The 20,664-nt window shown below is 54.7% G+C and overlaps 1 protein-coding gene across 2 annotated transcripts in view; it reads left to right on the forward strand.

Annotated features, from left to right (window-relative positions):
- Positions 1-20,664, forward strand: part of LOC141076078 (IgGFc-binding protein-like) — a 364,579-nt gene that overhangs the window by 247,937 nt on the left and 95,978 nt on the right. The window lies entirely within an intron of this gene.

Raw genomic sequence — 20,664 nt, forward strand, 5'->3', positions numbered from 1 at the left:
TGGTGGGCGGGGCTCCTCAGGGTCCGATTTGGTGGGCGTGGCCTCTCTCGGTCCGATTTAGTGGGCAGTGCCCCTCAGGGTCCGATTTGGTGGGCGGGGCCCCTCAGGGTCCGATTTTGTTGGTTGGGCCCCTCAGGATCCGATTTCGTGGTTGGGGCCCCTCAGGGTCCGATTTTGTGGGTGGGGCCCCTCAGGGTCCGATTTTGTGGCCGGGGCCCCTCAGGGTCTGATTTTGTGGCCGGGTCTACTCAGGGTTAGATTTTGTGGGTGGGGCCCCTTAGGGTCTGATTTTGTGGGTGGAGCCCCCTGGGTCCATTTTGGTGGGCGGGGCCACTCTGGGTCCGATTTTGTTGGTTGGGCCGCTCAGGGTCCGATTTTGTTGGTTGGGCCCCTCAGGATCCGATTTCGTGGCCGGGGCCCCTCAGGGTCCGATTTTGTGGCTGGGGCCCCTCAGGGTCCGATTTTGTGGCCGGGGCCCCTCAGGGTCCGATTTTGTGGTTGGGCCGCTCAGGGTCCGATTTTGTGGCCGGGGCCCCTCAGGGTCCGATATTGTGGCTGGAGCCCCTCAGGGTCCGATTTTGTGGCTGGGGCCCCTCAGGGTCCGATTTTGTTGTTTGGGCCCCTCAGGATCCGATTTTGAGGGTGGGGCCCCTCAGGGTCCGATTTTGTGGTTGGGGCCCCTCAGGGTCCGATTTTGTGATTGGGGGCCCTCAGGGTCTGATTTTGTGGCCGGGTCTACTCAGGGTCCAATTTGTTTGGCGGGGCCCCTCAGGGTCTGATTTGGTGGCCGGGGCCTCTCAGGGTCCGATTTTGAGGGCGGGGCCCCTCAGGGTCCGATTTTGTGGCCGGGGCCCCTCAGGGTCCAATTTTGTGGGTGGAGCCCCTCTGGGTTCGATTTTGTGGCCGGGCCCCTCAGGGTCCGATTTTGTGGGTGGGGCCCCTCATGGTCTGATTTTGTGGGTGGGGCCCCTCAGGGTACGATTTTGTGGACGGGGCCCCTCAGGGTCCGATTTTATGGCCGGGGCCCCTCAGGGTCTGATCTTATGGCCGGGGCCCCTCAGGGTCTGATTTTGTGGGTGGGGCCCCTCAGTGTCTGATTTTGTGGCCAGGACCCCTCAGGGTCCGATTTTGTGGCCGGGGCCCCTCAGGGTCCGATTTTGTGGGTGGGGCCCCTCAGGGTCCGATTTTGTGGCCGGGGCCCCTCAGGGTCCGATTTTGTGGCCAGGGCCCCCTATTTTGTGGCTGGGGCCCCTCAGGGTCCGATTTTGTTGGTTGGGCCCCTCAGGGTCTGATTTTGTGGGTGGGGCCCCTCAGGGTACGATTTTGTGGGTGGGGCCCCTCAGAGTCCGATTTGGTTGGCGGGGCCCCTCAGGGTCTGATTTGGTGGGCGGGGCCCCTCAGGGTCCGATTTTGAGGGCGGGGCCCCTCAGGGTCCGATTTTGTGGGCGGGGACCCTCACGGTCCGATTTGGTGGTTGGGGGCCCTCAGGGTCCGATTTTGAGGTTGGGGCCCTCAGGATCAGATTTTGAGGGTGGGGCCCCTCAGGGTCCGATTTTGTGGGTGGGGCCCCTCATGGTCTGATTTTGTGGGTGGGGCCCCTCAGGGTATGATTTTGTGGCCGGGGCCCCTCAGGGTCCGATTTTATGGCCGGGGCCCCTCAGGGTCTGATCATATGGCCCGGGCCCCTCAGGGCCCGATTTTGTGGGTGGGGCCCCTCAGGGTCTGATTTTGTGGGTGGGGCCCCTCAGGGTCTGATTTTGTGGCCAGGACCCCTCAGGGTCTGATTTGGTGGGCGGGGCCCCTCAGGGTCCGATTTTGAGGGCGGGGCCCCTCTGGGTTCGATTTTGTGGCCGGGGTCTCTCAGGGTCCGATTTTGTGGCCGGGGTCCCTCAGGGTCCGATTTTGTTGGTTGCGGCCCCTCAGGCTCCGATTTTGAGGTTGGGGCCCTCAGGATCCGATTTTGAGGGTGGGGCCCCTCAGGGTCCGATTTTGTGGCCGGGGTCCCTCAGGGTCCGATTTTGTGGTTGGGGCCCCTCAGGGTCTGATTTTGTGGCCGGGTCTACTCAGGGTACGATTTTGAGGGCGGGGCCCCTTAGGGTCCTATTTTGTGGTTGGGGGCCCTCAGGGTCCGATTTTGTGGGTGGGGCCCCTCAGAGTCCGATTTGGTTGGCGGGGCCCCTCAGGGTCTGATTTGGTGGGCGGGGCCTCTCAGGGTCCGATTTTGTGTCCGGGGCCCCCGAGGGTCCGATTTGGTGGGCGGGGCCCCTCTGGATTCGATTTTGTGGCCGGGGTCTCTCAGGGTCCGATTTTGTGGGCGGGGTCGCTCAGGGTCCGATTTTGTGGGTGGGGCCCCTCTGGGTTCGATTTTGTGGCCGGGGTCTCTCAGGGTCCGATTTTGTGGCCGGGGCCCCTCAGGGTCCGATTTTGTGGTTGGGGCCCCTCAGGGTCCGATTTTGTGGTTGGGGCCCCTCAGGGTCTGATTTTGTGGGTGGGGCCCCTCTGGGTTCGATTTTGTGGCCGGGGTCTCTCAGGGTCCGATTTTGTGGCCGGGGCCCCTCAGGGTCCGATTTTGTGGTTGGGGCCCCTCAGGGTCCGATTTTGTGGTTGGGGCCCCTCAGGGTCCGATTTTGTGGTGGGGCCGCTCAGGGTCCGATTTTGTGGGTGGGGCCCCTCTGGGTTCGATTTTGTGGCCGGGGTCTCTCAGGGTCCGATTTTGTGGTTGGGGCCCCTCAGGGTCCGATTTTGTGGTTGGGGCCCCTCAGGGTCCAATTTTGTGGTTGGGGCCCCTCAGGGTCCGATTTTGTGGTGGGGCCACTCAGGGTCCGATATTGTGGCCGGCGCCCCTCAGGGTCCGATTTCGTGGCCGAGGCCCCTCAGGGTCCGATTTTGTGGCCGGGGCCGCTCAGCGTCCGATTTTGTGGCTGGGGCCCCTCAGGGTCCGATTTTGTGGCTGGGGCCCCTCAGGGTCCGATTTTGTTGGTTGGGCCCCTCAGGATCCGATTTCGTGGTTGGGGCCCCTCAGGGTCCGATTTTGTGGGTGGGGCCCCTCAGGGTCCGATTTTGTGGCCGGAGCCCCTCAGGGTCCGATTTTGTGGTTGGGGCCCCTCAGGGTCTGATTTTGTGGCCGGGTCTACTCAGGGTCCGATTTTGTGGGTGGGGCCCCTTAGGGTCTGATTTTGTGGGTGGAGCCCCCTGGGTCCATTTTGGTGAGCGGGGCCACTCAGGGTCCGATTTTGTTGGTTGGGCCCCTCAGGATCCGATTTCGTGGTTGGGGCCCCTCAGGGTCCGATTTTGTGGGTGGGGCCCCTCAGGGTCCGATTTTGTGGCTGGAGCCCCTCAGGGTCCGATTTTGTGGCTGGGGCCCCTCAGGGTCCGATTTTGTGGCTGGGGCCCCTCAGGGTCCGATTTTGTGGCCGGGGCCCCTCAGGGTCCGATTTTGTGGTTGGGCCCCTCAGGGTCCGATTTTGTGGCCGGGGCCCCTCAGGGTCCGATTTTGTGGCTGGGGCCCCTCAGGGTCCGATTTTGTGGCTGGGGCCCCTCAGGGTCCGATTTTGTTGGTTGGGCCCCTCAAGATCTGATTTTGAGGGTGGGGCCCCTCAGGGTCCGATTTTGTGGGTGGGGCCCCTCAGGGTCCGATTTTGTGGCCGGGGCCACTCAGGGTCCGATTTGGTGGCCGGGGCCCCTCAGGGTCCGATTTGGTGGCCGGGGCCCCTCAGGGTCTGATTTGGTGGCCGGGGCCCCTCAGGGTCTGATTTGGTGGGTGGGGCCCCTCAAGGTCCGATTTTGTGGCTGGGGCCCCTCAGGGTCCGATTTTGTGGCCGGGGCCACTCAGGATCCGATTTTTGTGGCCGGAACCCCTCAGGGTCCAATTTGGTGGGCGGGGCCCCACAGGGTCCGATTTTGTGGGCGGGGCCCCTCAGGGTCCGATTTGGTGGGCAGGGCCTCTCTGGGTCTGATTTGGTGGATGGGGCCACTCTGGGTAAGATTTGGAGGCTGGGGTCGCTCAGCCTCCAATTTGGAGGCCGAGGTCAAAGAGCCTCCGATTTGGAGGCAGGGGTCGATGAGCTTCCGATTTGGAGGCCGGGGTCGATGAGCCTCCGATTTGGAGGCCGGGGTGGCTCAGCCTCCGATTTGGAGGTCGGGGTGGCTCAGCCTCCGATTTGGAGGCCGGGGTTGGTCAGCCTCCGATTTGGAGGCCGGGGTTGGTCAGCCTCCGATTTGGAGGCCGGGGTGGCTCAGCCTCCGATTTGGAGGCCGGGGTGGCTCAGCCTCCGATTTGGAGGCCGGGGTCGCTCAGCCTCCGATTTGGAGGCCGGGGTGGCTCAGCCTCCGATTTGGAGGCCGGGGTGGCTCAGCCTCCGATTTGGAGGCCGGGGTGGCTCAGCCTCCGATTTGGAGGCCGTGGTTGATCAGCCTCCGATTTGGAGGCCGGGGTGGCTCAGCCTCCAATTTGGAGGCCGGGGTGGCTCAGCCTCCGATTTGGAGGCCGGGGTGGCTCAGCCTCCGATTTGGAGGCCGGGGTGGCTCAGCCTCCGATTTGGAGGCCGGGGTGGCTCAGCGTCCGATTTGGAGGCCGGGGTGGCTCAGCGTCCGATTTGGAGGCCGGGGTGGCTCAGACTCCGATTTTGATGACGGGTTCAATCAGCCTCCGATTTGGAGCCTGGGGACACTCAGCTTTCGATTTGGCGCACCGACCCTTTAAGAATCACTTTGGCGCGTCAGGCCTTTAAGAGCCAGTTTGGCTCACTGGGCTTCTAAATGCACTTTGGTGCACATTCTCTCTCAGGGGCATGCGTCATGTGATGAAGCTGCCCCATGTCTTAATATGGCAAAATTGTCCCATTGAAATGCATTGAGACAATGCATTCCAATGACGATAAAAAAGTGTTTCAGTTGCAAATTGCTCAAAAGCTACAAATCCGATTGACACGAAAAATACTTAGCACACCTCTAGTGGACGGTGGCTTCGAAACGACACCTCAACGGAGTCTGTGCGTGTAGCAGTTCGGGCCGCATTAATTGCGGAAATCAACTGAATAAAGATAACAAAATTAACACTAGATATGTATTTCCTGAAGGAAGTACAGATAGTGGTTTGAAATGGTGCCCGGGCTGCCCCTTTAAGAGAGACTTGCCTGCTTCCCCTGCAAGACTTTCAACTCAGGATCCGTTTTAACTGTGGGTGCCTCTCAGGGGCCACTTTGGCCTCAGTGTCTGATTTTGTGGGTGGGGCCCCTTAGGGGCCGATTTTGTGGGTGGGGCCTCTCTGGGTCCGATTTTGTGGCCGGGGCCCCTCAGGGTCCGATTTGGTGGTTGGGGCCCCTCAGGGTCCGATTTTGTGGACGGGGCCCATCAGGGTCCGATTTGGTGGCCGGGGCCCCTCAGGGTTTGATTTGATGGGTGGGGCCCCTCAGGGTCCGATTTTGTGGCCGGGGCCCCTCAGGGTCCGATTTGGTGGTTGGGGCCCCTCAGGGTCCGATTTTGTGGCCGAGGCCCATCAGGGTCCGATTTTGTGGCTGGAACCCCTCAGGGTCCGATTTTGTGGGTGGGGCCCCTCAGGGTCCAATTTTGTGGTTGGGGCCCCTCTGTGTCCGATTTGGTGGCTGGGGCACCTCAGGGTCCGATTTTGTGGGTGGGGTCCCCTGGGTCCGATTTGGTGGGCGGGGCTGATCAGGGTCCAATTTGGTGGGTGGGGGTCCTCAGTGTCCGACTTTGTGGTTGGGGCCCCTCAGGGTCTGATTTTGTGTCCGGGGCCCCTCTGGGTCCGATTTTGTGGTTGGGGCCGTTCAGAATCCGATTTGGTGTGCGGGGCCCCTCAGGGTCCGATTTGGTGGGCAGGGCCACTCAGGGACCGATTTGGTGGGCGGGCCCCTCAGGGTCCAATTTGGTGAGCGGGGCCCTCAGGGTTCATAGAATCATAGAATCGTAGAGTTGGAAGGGACCTCCTGGGCCATCTGGTCCAACCCCCTGCTCAAAGCAGGATTCGCTAAATCATCCCAGTCAGATGTCTGTCCAGCCTCTGTTTGAAGACTTCCATTGAAGGAGAACTCACCACTTCTCGTGGCAGCCTGTTCCACTCATTGATCACTCTAACTGTCAAAAAGTTTTTTCTAATATCTAATCTGTGTCTCCTCCCATTCAGTTTCATCCCATTGCTTCTAGTCTTTCCTTGTGCAAATGAGAATAAAGTTGATCCTTCTACAATGTGACAGCCCTTTAGATATTTGTAGACAGCTATTAAGTCTCCTCTCAGTCTTCTCTTTTGCAAACTAAACATTCCCAAATCCTGCAACCTTTCCTCATAAGACAGGGTTTGCAGACCGGTCACCATTCTGGTCGCTCTTTTCTGAACTTGCTCCAGTTTGTTGATGTCTTTTTTAAAATGTGGTGCCCAAAACTGGACACAATATTCCAGATGAGGTCTGACCAAAGAGGAGTAGAGGGAATAATGACTTCACGTGATCTAGACTGTATGCTTCTGTTAATACATCCTAGAATTGCATTTGCCTTTTTTGCTGCTGCATCACACTGTTGACTCATATTCAGTCTGTGATCTATTAGTATACCCAAGTCTTTTTCACATGTGCTGTTGCTTAGCTCTATTCCTCCCATTCTGTATATGCTTTTTTCATTTTTATTGCCCAGATGTAGTACTTTGCATTTCTCCCTGTTAAAAACCATTCTGTTAGTTGCTGCCCACTTCTCCAGTTTATTTAAATCTTTTTGAATCCTCTCTCTCTCTTCTCTAGTATTAGCTATCCCTCCTAGCTTTGTGTCATCAGCAAATTTAATCAGTTTACCCTCAATTCCTTCATCTAAATCGTTGATAAAGATGTTGAACAATACAGGGCCCAGGACAGAGCCCTGTGGTACCCCACTTGAGACATTCTTCCAACTGGATGTGCAGCCATTTACGACCACTCTTTGGGTCCGATTACTAAGCCAGTTATGAATCCACCTAACAGTTGCCTTGTCCATTCCATACTTAGTCATTTTTTCAATAAGGATTGTATGAGACACTTTGTCAAATGCTTTGCTGAAGTCAAGATATACTATATCTACAGCATTTCCTTGATCCACCCAATCAGTGATACCGTCATAGAAGGAAATTAAGTTAGTCTGACATGACTTATTAGTTACAAACCCATGCTGACTCTGTTTAATCACTTCATTCTTATCCAGGTATTGACATACATGTTGTTTAATAATTTGTTCAAAGATCTTTCCTGGTATAGAAGTCAGACTCACCGGCCTATAGTTGCCTGGGTCCACCTTCTTCCCCTTTTTGAAGATAGGAACAACATTTGCTGTTCTCCAGTCTTCTGGCACTTCTCCTGTTCTCCAAGAATTTTCAAAGATTATGGAGAGGGGTTCAAAAATTTCTTCTGCTATCTCCTTCAGTACTCTGGGGTGTAATTCATCTGGACCTGGAGACTTGAATTCATTTAGGTTAGCTAAGTGTTTCCTCACTATCTTTCTGTTTATAGATATCCTGGATTCTTCTATTCCCTTAATAGGACAGTGGATAACAGTTGATGTTGCATTTCCTTTCTGAGAGAAAACAGATGCAAAATAGGAATTTAAAAGTTCAGCCTTCTCAACATCCTGTCTTACCTGGCCCCTCAGGGTTCGATTTGGTCAGTGGGGACCCTCAGGGTCCGATTTGGTGGGTGGGGCCCCTCAGGGTCTGATTTGTTGGGCGGGGCTCCTCAGGGTCCGATTTGGTGGGCGGGGCCACTTAGGGTCCGATTTGGTGAGCGGGGCCCCTCAGGGGCTGATTTGGTGGGCGGGATCTCTGAGTATGATTTGGTGGGTGGGGCCCCTCAGGGTCCGATTTGGCGGGCGGGGCCCCTCAGGGTCCAATTTGGTGGGCGGGGCCCCTCAGGGTCCGATTTGGTGGGCGGGATCACTCAGGGTCCAATTTGGTGGGCGGGGCCCGTCAGGGTCCAATTTGGTGGGCGGGGCACCTCAGGGTCCAATTTGGTGGGCGGGGCACCTCAGGGTCCGATTTGGTGGGCGGGGTCCCTCAGGGTCCGATTTGGTGGGCAGGGGGCACACTTTGGTGCACATTCTCTCTCAGGGGCATGCTTCATGTGATGAAGCTAGATTTGCATTTGTGCTGTGGGTTTCGCTTTAAGAGCTGATATTATGTGGCAGAAGCTCTGTCCTGGGGGCGTCATGTGACGTTCATAGGCGTTGGCATAGTAACTGGGTGTGCCTGCGCATATCAATGAGCTTTACTGCCATTTCAATCGCCTCAGGACACGTTTTAAGTTTCCCATTGAAAAGCATTGAGACAGTGCATTCCAATGACGGGAAAAAAAAATTTCAAACGCAAATTGCACAGAAACTACAAATTCGATCGACACGAAAAATACTTAGCACACCTCTAGTGGACACTGGCTTCGAAACGACACCTCAACGGAGTCTGTGCGTGTAGCGGTTCGGGCCGCATTAATTGCGGAAATCAACTGAATAACTTGTGATTGGCGCATTATAATTGTAATACTAGATGTGTATTTCCTGAAGGAAGTACAGATAGTGGTTTGAAATGGTGCCCGGGCTGCCCCTTTGACCTCAGGGTTCGATTTTGTGGGTGGGGCCCCACAGGGTTCGATTTTGTGGCCGGGGCCCCTCAGGGTCTGATTTGGTGGCTGGGGCCCCTCAGGGTCCGATTTGGTGGGTGGGGCCCCTCAGGGTCCAATTTTGTGGCCGGGGCCCCTCAGGGTCCGATTTGGTGGGTGGGGCCCCTCAGGGTCCGATTTTGTGGCCGGGGCCCCTCAGGGTCCGATTTTGTGGCCGGAACCCCTCAGAGTCTGATTTTGTGGGTGGGCCCCTCAGGGTCCAATTTTGTGGCCAGGGCCCCTCAGGGTCCGATTTGGTGGGTGGGGCCTCTCAGGGTCCGATTTGGTGGGCGGGGCCCCTCAGGGTCCAATTTGGTGGGCAGGGCCCCTCAGGGTCCGATTTTGTGGACTGGGCCCCTCAGGGTCCGATTTTGTGGCCGGGGCCCCTCAGGGTCCGATTTTGTGTCAGGGGCCCCTCAGGGTCCGATTTTGTGGTTGGGTCCCCTCAGGGTCCGATTTTGTGGTTGGGGCCCCTCTGGGTCCAATTTTGTGGGTGGGGCCTCTCTGGGTCCAATTTGGTGGGCGGGACCACTCTGGGTCCAATTTGGTGGGCGGGGCCTCTCAGGGTCCGATTTTGTGGTTGGGTCCCCTCAGGGTCCGATTTTGTGGTTGGGGCCCCTCAGGGTCCGATTTTGTGGCCGGGGCCTATCAGGGTCCAATTTTGTGACCGGGGCCCATCAGGGTCCGATTTTGTGGCCGCGGCCCCTCAGGGTCTGATTTTGTGGGCGGAGCCCCACTGGGTCCAATTTGGTGGGCGGGACCACTCTGGGTCCAATTTGGTGGGCGGGACCACTCTGGGTCCAATTTGGTGGGCGGGGCCTCTCAGGGTCCGATTTGGTGGGCGGGGCCCCACAGGGTCCGATTTGGTGGGCGGGGCCCCTCAGGGACCGATTTGGTGGGCAGGGCCTCTCTGGGTCTGATTTGGTGGGTGGGGCCACTCTGGGTAAGATTTGGAGGCTGGGGTCGCTCAGACTCCAATTTGGAGGCCGGGGTCGTTGAGCTTCCGATTTGGAGGCCGAGGTCAAAGAGCCTCCAATTTGGAGGCCGGGGTGGCTCAGCCTCCGATTTGGAGGCCGGGGTGGCTCAGCCTCCGATTTGGAGGCCGGGGTGGCTCAGCCTCCGATTTGGAGGCCGTGGTGGCTCAGCCTCCGATTTGGAGGCCGGGGTGGATCAGCCTCCGATTTGGAGGCTGGGGTGGCTCAGCCTCCGATTTGGAGGCCGGGGTGGATCAGCCTCCGATTTGGAGGCCGGGGTGGATCAGCCTCCGATTTGGAGGCCGGGGTCGCTCAGCCTCCGATTTGGAGGCCGGGGTCGCTCAGCCTCCGATTTGGAGGCCGGGGTCGCTCAGCCTCCGATTTGGAGGCCGGGGTGGCTCAGCCTCCGATTTGGAGGCCGGGGTGGCTCAGCCTCCGATTTGGAGGCCGGGGTGGCTCAGCCTCCGATTTGGAGGCCGGGGTGGCTCAGCCTCCGATTTGGAGGCCGGGGTGGCTCAGCCTCCGATTTGGAGGCCGGGGTGGCTCAGCCTCCGATTATGAAGCCGGGGTGGCTCAGCGTCCAATTTGGAGGCCGGGGTGGCTCAGCCTCCGATTTAGAGGCCGGGGTGGCTCAGCCTCCGATTTGGAGGCCGGGGTGGCTCAGTCTCCGATTTGGTGTGTCGGCCCTTTAAGACTCATTTGGGTGCGCTGGGCCTTTAACAATCACTTTGGCGCATTGGCCCTTTAAGAGCTAGTTTGGCTCACTGGGCTTCTTTTTAATCCACTTTGGCGCACACATTCTCTCTCAGGGGCATGTGTCATGTGATGAAGCTAGATTTGCATTTGTGCTGTGAGTTTCGCTTTAAGAGCTGATATTATGTGGCAGAGGTTCTGTGCTGGGGTTCAAGTGAAGTTCGTAGGCGTTGGCATAGTAACTGGGTCTGCCTGCGCATATCAATGAGCTCAACTGTCATTTCAATCGCCTCAGGGCACGTTTTGCCATTTCCTATTGAAAAGCATTGGAGACAGTGCATTCCAATGACGGGAAAAAAAATTTTCAAACGCAAATTGCGCAAAAACTACAAATCCGATCAACACGAAAAATACTTAGCACACCTCTCGTGGACGCTGGCTTCGAAACGACACCTCAACGGAGTCTGTGCGTGTAGCGGTTCGGGCTGTATTAATTGCGGAAATCAACTTAATAATAATAAGAAGAAGAAGAATAAGTTAGCAGCGTTCGGATTACAATATAGTGGTTTTTTCAAACCACTATAACTAGATGTGTATTTCCTGAAGGAAGTACAGATAGTGGTTTGAAATGCTGCCCAGGCTGCCCCTTTAAGAGAGACTTGCCTGCTGCACCTGCAAGACTTTCAACTCAGGATCCGTTTTAACTGTGGGTGCCTCTCAGGGGCCACTTTGGCCTCAGGGTCCGATTTTGTGGGTGGGGCCCTCAGGGCCCGATTTTGTGGGTGGGGCACCTCAGGGTCAGATTTGGTGGGTGGGGCCCCTCAGGGTCCGATTTGGTGGCCGGGTCCCCTCAGGGGCTGATTTGGTGGGTGGGGCCCCTAAGGGTCCGATTTTGTGGCCGGGGCCCCTCAGGGTCTGATTTGGTGGTTGGAGCCCCTCAGGGTCCAATCTTGTGGCCGGGGCCCCTCATGGTCCAATTTTGTGGGTGGGGCCCCTCAGGGTCCGATTTTGTGGCCGGGGCCCCTCAGGGTCCGATTTGGTGGGTGGGGCCCCTCAGGGTCCGATTTGGTGAGCGGGGCCCCTCAGGGTCCGATTTGGTGGGCGGGGCCCCTCAGGGTCCAATTTGGTGGGCGGGGCCCCTCGGGGTCCGATTTTGTGGTTGGGGCCTTTCAGAATCCGATTTTGTGGCCGGGGCCCCTCAGGGTCCGATTTGGTGGGTGGGGCCCCTCAGGGTCCGATTTGGCGAGCGGGGCCCCTCAGGGTCCGATTTGGTGGGCAGGGCCCCTCAGGGTCCAATTTGGTGGGCGGGGCCCCTCAGGGTCCGATTTTGTGGTTGGGGCCTTTCAGAATCCGATTTAGTGGGCGGGGCCCCTCAGGGTCCGAATTGGTGGGCGGGGCCCATCAGGGTCCGATTTTGTGGCCGGGTCCCCTCAGGGTCTGGATTTGTGGGTGGGGCCCCTCAGGGTCCGATTTTGTGGGTGGGGCCCCTCAGAGTCCGATTTTGTGGCTGGGGCCCCTCAGGGTCTGATCTTGTGGCTGGGGCCCCTCAGGGTCCGATTTTGAGGGTGGGGCCCCTCAGGGTCTAATTTGGTGGGCGGGTCCCCTCAGGGTCTGATTTTGTGGGGTGGGCCCCTCAGGGTCTGATTTTGTGGCCGGGGCCCCTCAGGGTCCAATTTTGTGTCCGGGGCCCCTCAGGGTCCGATTTTGTGGCCGGTGCCTCACAGGGTCCGATTTTGTGGTTGGGGCCCCTCAGGGTCCGATTTTGCGGCCGGAGCCTCTCAGGGTCCGATTTTGTGGTTGGGGCCCCTCAGGATCTGATTTTGTGGCCGGGGTCCCTCAGGGTCCGATTTTGTGGCCGGGGCCCCTGAGGGTCCAATTTTGTAGGTGGGGCCCCTCAGGGTCCGATTTTGTGGGTGGGGCCCCTCAGGATCCGATTTTGTGGTAGGGGCCCCTCAGGGTTCAATTTTGTAGGTGGGGTCCCTCAGGGTCCGATTTTGTGGCCGGGGCCCCTCAGGGACCGATTTTATGGCTGGGGCCCGTCAGGGTCCGATTTTGTGGTTGGGGCCCCTCAGGGTCCGATTTGGTGGCCGGGGTGGCTCAGTCTCCGATTTGGTGTGTCGGCCCTTTAAGACTCATTTGGGTGCGCAGGCCCTTTAACAATCACTTTGGCGCGTTGGCCCTTTAAGAGCTAGTTTGGCTCACTGGGCTTCTTCTAAATCAAATTTGGTGGACATTCTCTCTCAGGGGCATGTGTCATGTGATGAAGCTAGATTTGCATTTGTGCTGTGGGTTTCGCTTTAAGAGCTGATATTATGTGGCAGAGGCTCTGTGCTGGGGTTCAAGTGAAGTTCGTAGGCGTTGGCATAGTAACTGGGTCTGCCTGCACATATCAATGAGCTCAACTGTCATTTCAATCGCCTCAGGGCACGTTTTGCCATTTCCTATTGAAAAGCATTGGAGATAGTGCATTCCAATGACGGGAAAAAAAATTTTCAAACGCAAATTGCGCAAAAACTACAAATCCGATCGACACGAAAAATACTTAGCACACCTCTTATGGACGCTGGCTTCGAAACGACACCTCAACGGAGTCTGTGCGCATTAATTGCGGAAATCAACTTAATAATAATAATAAGAAGAAGAAGAAGAAGAAGTTAGCAGCGTTCGGATTACAATATAGTGTTTTTTCAAACCACTATAATAAATACAGAGGTAAAAAAACACCTGCCAGTAATAGATTATCAGGACAAGCTCAAGCCAACAATTAACACCAAAGAGTTTATACCCAGCAAAAATGGCTAAGCCTTATTAGCGGTATAACTGCTTTAGCAATAACAAGAAAGCTAACGCATACTTAGTAGTTCAATAGCCCAAAATGATTATGAAAACTTTACCTGGATCCTAGCAGCAGAAAAATCAGTAAAGGAGCCCCTTCCCTCTGCCCCGACGCGCACGTTTCCCCCAGCTTCATAGCACAGTGCAGACCAGACCTGACAAGCTCAAGTGATCCAACAGTCCAAGCCTCCCAAAGTAGCTAGGATTAGAGGTGTGTGCACGCCCCCCGAAGAAACAAGGGCTGAGGATGGCCTCCTATCGGGAGAAAGGACCACCTCGGGAGGCTCAGCGTTTTGAGTGGCCAACTGCAAAGGTCGCGGCTTCTGCAGCTAGGCAGGAGGAAGCGGCTCCTGGACAAAGTGTGGCGGCCACAGGTGATTCACCAAAGCAGGCTGCGCTGGGAGCCATTAAGCCACCGCAGGAGGGGGTGCGGAGCAGCAGAAGTAGCGGAGACTCCTCCTCCAGCGGATCCATTGACTGATGCGGTCCAACAAAAATTTTTGCTGGTTGCACTGAGATAAAGTGACTGAAGAGACTGTTCCAAGCCTCTCAAGGGAAGGGAGCCTTTTACTGCCCCAGGACTAGGTGTCAGTGGTGGCCGTCGCGGTCAGAGGAAAAAAAGACTGTTTTTTTCCCCCTCCTCCAAGTTTAGTTGCGGACAGTTGCACATCCCCTGCTGGATTATGGGGATAAAACAATACTGTCACAGTCCAATTCTTGGATCTGTGTGAGATTCTGGATTCCCTCATTTAAACCTTTTTTTTTTTCCTTTCAGGCCTTTGGGGCCTTAATATGGGTTTTTGCCCCCTGGTGGCCACAGGTGTTATTACATGTCTGATAGTTTTCTTTACTTTACCTTTTGCCCCCGGTGGTCACTGGGGTTATTACATGTTTTGGGTTTCTCTGCTGATGGTGACCACTCCTCCTTTGCTATTTAAGGTCACCTGGTGTATCAGCTGGGGTTAGTTATAGCAGGTACTTTGTGGATTCCAACCATGGTGAAGTTAGCAGCTGGCTCTGAGGTGTTTAGCCACTGCTGAAAGCTGATCTGGTGCTGATCTCTGCTGCCCAGTGTCTGCAGCAGAGAAAGATGTGAAGATAGCAGCTGGCTCTGAGGTGTTGAGCCACTGCTGAAAGCTAATGTGGTAATGAACTCTGCTGTCTGGTGACTGCAGCAGAGAAAGATAAGTGTTGTTTTCCCTGATTGGTGTATTTTCCTTTGTGTGTATTAGTGCAGCGGTGGGACCAGAGTCCGCACTAACCAGTTCCCTAGTAAGGGATAAGTGCAGGGCTAGTGAGGGATTCAAGTTTCCTGGTCGGCAACAGTTGAACAGCCTGTATAGGGAACGTTAGGAGTGTTCAGGGACACTGCCTCAGGAGAGTGCAGGAGGTCTCCACGTCCCTGTTCCCTATTGCAGGGACCACCGTTGTAACTGTTTCCCCGGTGTTCCCCTTTTGTCTTGTTGTTTCAGTTACCGACCTGCGGGTCATGTCACACAGGACAGGTACACGTGACAGTTTTGTTGTTTCAGTTACCGACCTGCGGGTCGTGTCACACAGGACAGGTACACGTGACAGTTTTGTTGTTTCAGTTACCGACCTGCGGGTCGTGTCACACAGGACAGGTACACGTGACAGTTTTGTTGTTTCAGTTACCGACCTGCGGGTCGTGTCACACAGGACAGGTACACGTGACAGTTTTGTTGTTTCAGTTACCGACCTGCGGGTCGTGTCACACAGGACAGGTACACGTGACAGTTTTGTTGTTCCAGTTACCGACCTGCGGGTCGTGTCACACAGGACAGGTACACGTGACAGTTTTGTTGTTTCAGTTACCGACCTGCGGGTCGTGTCACACAGGACAGGTACACGTGACAGTTTTGTTGTTTCAGTTACCGACCTGCGGGTCGTGTCACACAGGACAGGTACACGTGACAGTTTTGTTGTTTCAGTTACCGACCTGCGGGTCGTGTCACACAGGACAGGTACACGTGACAGTTTTGTTGTTTCAGTTACCGACCTGCGGGTCGTATCACACAGGACAGGTACACGTGACAGTTTTGTTGTTTCAGTTACCGACCTGCGTGTCGTGTCACACAGGACAGGTACACGTGACAGTTTTGTTGTTTCAGTTACCGACCTGCGTGTCGTGTCACACAGGACAGGTACACGTGACAGTTTTGTTGTTTCAGTTACCGACCTGCGGGTCGTATCACACAGGACAGGTACACGTGACAGTTTTGTTGTTTCAGTTACCGACCTGCGGGTCGTATCACACAGGACAGGTACACGTGACAGTTTTGTTGTTTCAGTTACCGACCTGCGGGTCGTGTCACACAGGACAGGTACACGTGACAGTTTTGTTGTTTCAGTTACCGACCTGCGGGTCGTGTCACACAGGACAGGTACACGTGACAGTTTTGTTGTTTCAGTTACCGACCTGCGGGTCGTGTCACACAGGACAGGTACACGTGACAGTTTTGTTGTTTCAGTTACCGACCTGCGGGTCGTGTCACACAGGACAGGTACACGTGACAGTTTTGTTGTTTCAGTTACCGACCTGCGGGTCGTGTCACACAGGACAGGTACACGTGACAGTTTTGTTGTTTCAGTTACCGACCTGCGGGTCGTATCACACAGGACAGGTACACGTGACAGTTTTGTTGTTTCAGTTACCAACCTGCGGGTCGTATCACACAGGACAGGTACACGTGACAGTTTTGTTGTTTCAGTTACCAACCTGCGGGTCGTATCACACAGGACAGGTACACGTGACAGTTTTGTTGTTTCAGTTACCAACCTGCGGGTCGTGTCACACAGGACAGGTACACGTGACAGTTTTGTTGTTTCAGTTACCGACCTGCGGGTCGTATCACACAGGACAGGTACACGTGACAGTTTTGTTGTTTCAGTTACCAACCTGCGGGTCGTATCACACAGGACAGGTACACGTGACAGTTTTGTTGTTTCAGTTACCGACCTGCGGGTCGTGTCACACAGGACAGGTACACGTGACAGTTTTGTTGTTTCAGTTACCGACCTGCGGGTCGTGTCACACAGGACAGGTACACGTGACAGTTTTGTTGTTTCAGTTACCGACCTGCGGGTCGTGTCACACAGGACAGGTACACGTGACAGTTTTGTTGTTTCAGTTACCGACCTGCGGGTCGTGTCACACAGGACAGGTACACGTGACAGTTTTGTTGTTTCAGTTACCGACCTGCGGGTCGTGTCACACAGGACAGGTACACGTGACAGTTTTGTTGTTTCAGTTACCGACCTGCGGGTCGTGTCACACAGGACAGGTACACGTGACAGTTTTGTTGTTTCAGTTACCGACCTGCGGGTCGTGTCACACAGGACAGGTACACGTGACAGTTTTGTTGTTTCAGTTACCGACCTGCGGGTTGTGTCACACAGGACAGGTACACGTGACAGTTTTGTTGTTTCAGTTACCGACCTGCGGGTCGTGTCACACAGGACAGGTACACGTGACAGTTTTGTTGTTTCAGTTACCGACCTGCGGGTCGTGTCACACAGGACAGGTACACGTGACAGTTTTGTTGTTTCAGTTACCGACCTGCGGGTCGTGTCACACAGGACAGGTACACGTGACAGTTTTGTTGTTTCAGTTACCGACCTGCGGGTCGTGTCACACAGGACAGGTACACGTGACAGTTTTGTTGTTTCAGTTACCGACCTGCGGGTCGTGTCACACAGGACAGGTACACGTGACAGTTTTGTTGTTTCAGTTACCGACCTGCGGGTCGTATCACACAGGACAGGTACACGTGACAGTTTTGTTGTTTCAGTTACCGACCTGCGGGTCGTGTCACACAGGACAGGTACACGTGACAGTTTTGTTGTTTCAGTTACCGACCTGCGGGTCGTGTCACACAGGACAGGTACACGTGACAGTTTTGTTGTTTCAGTTACCGACCTGCGGGTCGTTTCACACAGGACAGGTACACGTGACAGTTTTGTTGTTTCAGTTACCGACCTGCGGGTCGTATCACACAGGACAGGTACACGTGACAGTTTTGTTGTTTCAGTTACCGACCTGCGGGTCGTATCACACAGGACAGGTACACGTGACAGTTTTGTTGTTTCAGTTACCGACCTGCGGGTCGTATCACACAGGACAGGTACATGTGACAGTTTTGTTGTTTCAGTTACCGACCTGCGGGTCGTTTCACACAGGACAGGTACACGTGACAGTTTTGTTGTTTCAGTTACCGACCTGCGGGTCGTATCACACAGGACAGGTACACGTGACAGTTTTGTTGTTTCAGTTACCGACCTGCGGGTCGTGTCACACAGGACAGGTACACGTGACAGTTTTGTTGTTTCAATTACCGACCTGCGGGTCGTGTCACACAGGACAGGTACACGTGACAGTTTTGTTGTTTCAGTTACCGACCTGCGGGTCGTGTCACACAGGACAGGTACACGTGACAGTTTTGTTGTTTCAGTTACCGACCTGCGGGTCGTGTCACACAGGACAGGTACACGTGACAGTTTTGTTGTTTCAGTTACCGACCTGCGGGTCGTATCACACAGGACAGGTACACGTGACAGTTTTGTTGTTTCAGTTACCGACCTGCGGGTCGTATCACACAGGACAGGTACACGTGACAGTTTTGTTGTTTCAGTTACCGACCTGCGGGTCGTGTCACACAGGACAGGTACACGTGACAGTTTTGTTGTTTCAGTTACCGACCTGCGGGTCGTGTCACACAGGACAGGTACACGTGACAGTTTTGTTTCAGTTACCGACCTGCGGGTCGTGTCACACAGGACAGGTACACGTGACAGTTTTGTTGTTTCAGTTACCGACCTGCGGGTCGTATCACACAGGACAGGTACACGTGACAGTTTTGCTGTTTCAGTTACCGACCTGCGGGTCGTGTCACACAGGACAGGTACACGTGACAGTTTTGTTTCAGTTACCGACCTGCGGGTCGTGTCACACAGGACAGGTACACGTGACAGTTTTGCTGTTTCAGTTACCGACCTGCGGGTCGTGTCACACAGGACAGGTACACGTGACAGTTTTGTTGTTTCAGTTACCGACCTGCGGGTCGTGTCACACAGGACAGGTACACGTGACAGTTTTGTTGTTTCAGTTACCGACCTGCGGGTCGTGTCACACAGGACAGGTACACGTGACAGTTTTGTTGTTTCAGTTACCGACCTGCGGGTCGTGTCACACAGGACAGGTACACGTGACAGTTTTGTTGTTTCAGTTACCGACCTGCGGGTCGTATCACACAGGACAGGTACACGTGACAGTTTTGTTGTTTCAGTTACCGACCTGCGGGTCGTGTCACACAGGACAGGTACACGTGACAGTTTTGTTGTTTCAGTTACCGACCTGCGGGTCGTATCACACAGGACAGGTACACGTGACAGTTTTGTTGTTTCAGTTACCGACCTGCGGGTCGTGTCACACAGGACAGGTACACGTGACAGTTTTGTTGTTTCAGTTACCGACCTGCGGGTTGTGTCACACAGGACAGGTACACGTGACAGTTTTGTTGTTTCAGTTACCGACCTGCGGGTTGTGTCACACAGGACAGGTACACGTGACAGTTTTGTTGTTTCAGTTACCGACCTGCGGGTCGTGTCACACAGGACAGGTACACGTGACAGTTTTGTTGTTTCAGTTACCGACCTGCGGGTCGTGTCACACAGGACAGGTACACGTGACAGTTTTGTTGTTTCAGTTACCGACCTGCGGGTCGTATCACACAGGACAGGTACACGTGACAGTTTTGTTGTTTCAGTTACCGACCTGCGGGTCGTGTCACACAGGACAGGTACACGTGACAGTTTTGTTGTTTCAGTTACCGACCTGCGGGTCGTGTCACACAGGACAGGTACACGTGACAGTTTTGTTGTTTCAGTTACCGACCTGCGTGTCGTGTCACACAGGACAGGTACACGTGACAGTTTTGTTGTTTCAGTTACCGACCTGCGGGTCGTGTCACACAGGACAGGTACACGTGACAGTTTTGTTGTTTCAGTTACCGACCTGCGGGTCGTATCACACAGGACAGGTACACGTGACAGTTTTGTTGTTTCAGTTACCGACCTGCGGGTCGTGTCACACAGGACAGGTACACGTGACAGTTTTGTTGTTTCAGTTACCGACCTGCGGGTTGTGTCACACAGGACAGGTACACGTGACAGTTTTGTTGTTTCAGTTACCGACCTGCGGGTTGTGTCACACAGGACAGGTACACGTGACAGTTTTGTTGTTTCAGTTACCGACCTGCGGGTCGTGTCACACAGGACAGGTACACGTGACAAATACGAGGGTTGGTTATTATGGACTGTGCGTGCAGCTGCTGTAAAGAATGAACTCTTTTAACCTGGAACTTTACCTGATTTTAACCCTAGACTATCCCCTGTTAACTGCAGTGCACCAATGTGTTAATGGGCCCATAATCTGGTAAAAGAAGAGAGGGGGAGAAGCTGTGCAGGAGGACCCGAGGAGAGAGCCGTGTGAGGACTATATGAACTATTGCTAAGTGGTGATCACGGCAGAATGTTTGAATGGGTCCCAGGAGCCAAGGGACCAGGGTCAGTCGGACCCATTGTAAGAGAAACTGAGACTCTTTTGTTCCTGTGGTTTTAATCCAGCCAAGGTCACGTTCGATCCGTCGGCAGCATCAGATACTGCGTATGTTTTGATGAAAGGTGTTGTTTTTCTTTTTCAGGAGCCCTTATGATCGGGAACAACCTAAATTTAGGAGGGAGGGGTGTAAGGAGGTGGCGGGGACCCTTAATTGCCTCTTCTCTCCTATACACTGAGCCCATGTGACCCCCCCAATGGTTCCCTTATGTTCAAGTGTATTAATGTGTCATGTTTACTATGTACCGTGTATTACGCAATGTGTAATGTTTTATAACTGGCTCTATAAGCAGCCTTTGTTCAGCTAGGCTGGAGAGAAGATTCTCCAGGGGTTTGGTGTCCTGAAGAGCGTCTGAACCTGTATTGCTCCAGAGCGGGATGTTACCCGCATGCGTATTTACTGTGTTGCAGTGTTTTTTTGTTATTTTCTGTTTTAGTCAGAAAGACTGTATTTATTTTCCCTTCTTGTTGGTTTATGCTGCATAACTATAAACCAAACGAAGATTTAAAGAGACGGTGGTCTGATTTTTTTCTACCTTAAGTTGAACTACCACACCTCACTCTATTACTCCTACCACATACTGTGCCCTCACACTATCCCTGTCATGATACCAGTGCTGGGTGACCGGCACTGCTGGGGTTAATGTTCTGACCTCAGTGCAGACTCTCACCTGCACACCTGGGGCTATGATTGTGGCCTCTCATTGGTTCTGGGGAGGCTTCTTATAGCCTCAGGACGCTCCCATCCCTGTCAGCTATACTTTCGCCCTTGGCATTGTGTGGTGACCCCTGAGTGTGTTAGTGCTGTGTTCTGGTTGCTTGATTCTCTGTGTATGACTCGGCCTGTTCTCTGGATTTTGCTTTGGATTCTGCTTGGTACCTTCTACGTCTGTTTGGTTTT

The sequence above is a fragment of the Dendrobates tinctorius genome, unplaced genomic scaffold (genome assembly GCF_039654945.1).
Source record: "Dendrobates tinctorius isolate UK_male_01 unplaced genomic scaffold, ASM3965494v1 ptg000386l, whole genome shotgun sequence".
NCBI lineage: Eukaryota > Metazoa > Chordata > Amphibia > Anura > Dendrobatidae > Dendrobates > Dendrobates tinctorius.